Consider the following 2,210-nt stretch of genomic DNA (forward strand, 5'->3'; position numbering starts at 1 on the left):
CAAGTCAACATTTTTTTGCGGGAAATAATTTGGAGTAATTGTTAGCGTCTGGTCGTAGATACAAATAATAAAACAGATGATATAAAATTATTGGTTCTTTCGGTAAAGTCACGTAGAAGGGAAACAATAAAAAAATAAAAAAATAATATTATATATAATATAATAATAAAATATAATATTATATTTTTTATTATTGTATTATTTTATTGTTTCCCTTCTACGTGACTTTACCGAAAGAACCAAGCCCTGCAGTCACGAAAGCTTTAAATCAAAATTTAGATGATATCAAGTTCATTATTATACGTGTTGAAAACGTTTACCTGGCGAGGGCAGGCCTTTATGTACGAGTTGTGAAATACGTGCGGTGGGGTGGTGACAGCGTGAGAAGTTAGTCGCCGGTGACGACACGATGCAGTCTCCCCTGGGCGTTGCCATCGCTCACCCGCAAGCGCCTGCAACTGACACCGCCGTGACGAATTGGTGACATCCCCCCACTTAGAGTGGAACTGCAACCGATCCCCAGCCTCGTTATTATTATTATGTACGAAGGTCAAAAACGAAAAGAAGTACAGCGCTGCAATTGCTCTCTCACGTACCGTCCTCCCACCCTCTTCCAAGACGTCTGGCCGGCGTGGAAGAGTAGGCCAAATACCCTCCGGAGGGCCTCTATAGAGCTCACTATTCGTGGAGGCTCTTCCGCCAGCAGTGGCGCGAGCGAGTCGTGGGCAGGGTTGTGAACGAGACTTGGCTCTTTGCTCACAGAGTCTTCAGGCTCTCAGGCTCGACCGGCAGCCACGAGGTTTTGCAACCTACAAGACGCGCACTCGGCTCACCGCTAAGCACGCCCAGCCACTCTTACCCAGTCCTATTCCTGGACGTGATGGCGGCAGCAGCAGCAGCTATGTGGTTCAGGAGCTGAATGCCAATGTCGAGGTCTGCTGCCTTCAATGGAGTCCGTGGCGTTCTGCTGTTCCTCCTCATCCGTTGAAAACTGGCAGACCACATTGGGTTCACTATACGGTCCAGAGTTTGTGTTGCATGGCCATAATCGCACGACTGTGGCTTGTCTTTAATACATCTCTATGTGTATATATGGGTTATATGTATATATGTGTATATATATATGACTCTCTGTGTATCTCTATGGGTCTATATGTATGTCTATGTGTATAATTGTATCTCTATGGGTCTTTATGGGTCTCTCTCTCTTTTTCTATGGGTTCACTATGTGGCCCATAGTTTGGGTTGCATGGTCACAATCGCACGACTGTGAGTTATGCGGTCATAGTTCACCACTGAATCCACCCACAATCAATTGTGAGTGCTGCCAATCACCGCATGCTTATGGACAACCACACAGAACAGATAGCACGAGAATCATTACAAAGATGTTACGTTACCAAGACAATGCTATTGCAATTCCTGTTAAAACATGTATTTGTATTTAAATCAGGCGTTCTTGAAAAATATGTAATTGTTTGTTATAGCGACAAGTCAATACACATTTAAGTCCGTGCTCTCCGGTTTCCTCGGTGAAAAGTGGTGGAGCCGTGTCCTGGCCTAAACCTGGCCCGGCCCTGGCCCAGCCCTGGCCCGGCCCTGGCCCAGCCCTGGCCCGGCCCTGGCCCAGCCCTGGCCCAGCCCTGGCCCAGTCCTGGCCCAAACCTGGCCCAAACCTGGCCCAGCCCTGGCCCAGCCCTGGCCCGGCCCTGGCCCGGCCCTGGCCCAGCCCTGGCCCAAACCTGGCCCAGCCCTGGCCCAGTCCTGGCCCAAACCTGGCCCAGCCATAGCCCAAACCTGGCCCAGTCCTGGCCCAAACCTGGCCCAAACCTGGCCCAGCCCTGGCCCGGCCCTGGCCCGGCCCTGGCCCAGCCATAGCCCAAACCTGGCCCAGTCCTGGCCCAATCCTGGCCCAGCCCTGGCCCAGTCCTGGCCCAAACCTGGCCCAAACCTGGCCCAGCCCTGGCCCGGCCCTGGCCCAGCCCTGGCCCAGTCCTGGCCCAAACCCGGCCCAAACCTGGCCCAGCCCTGGCCCAGTCCTGGCCCAAACCTGGCCCAAACCTGACTTATCCCTGGCGCAACCCTGGCCCAGTCCTGTCCCCGCCTGTCTCAACAACTCAATACACAGCAACGTGGAGTCTTCGACACCCGTGTTTGACACGGAGAATACTTGGGCCGCGATATTTATAGTGTGGGTCTATCCTATTGTT

The 2,210-nt window shown here is 52.1% G+C and overlaps 1 protein-coding gene across 2 annotated transcripts in view; it reads right to left on the reverse strand.

Annotated features, from left to right (window-relative positions):
* Positions 1–1,748: 1,748 nt before the first annotated feature.
* Positions 1,749–2,210, reverse strand: part of LOC142929283 (uncharacterized) — a 5,475-nt gene continuing 5,013 nt past the window's right edge. For both annotated transcript variants that reach the window (XM_076070237.1, XM_076070238.1), the window contains one exon: positions 1,749–2,210. This exon is cut by the window's right edge and continues 2,132 nt beyond it. The gene's annotated coding sequence lies outside the window, so the exon portion shown is untranslated.

The sequence above is a fragment of the Petromyzon marinus genome, chromosome 28 (assembly GCF_048934315.1).
Source record: "Petromyzon marinus isolate PM22_M1 ecotype Great Lakes invasive population chromosome 28, UKy_Petmar_22M1.pri1.0, whole genome shotgun sequence".
Lineage (NCBI taxonomy): Eukaryota > Metazoa > Chordata > Hyperoartia > Petromyzontiformes > Petromyzontidae > Petromyzon > Petromyzon marinus.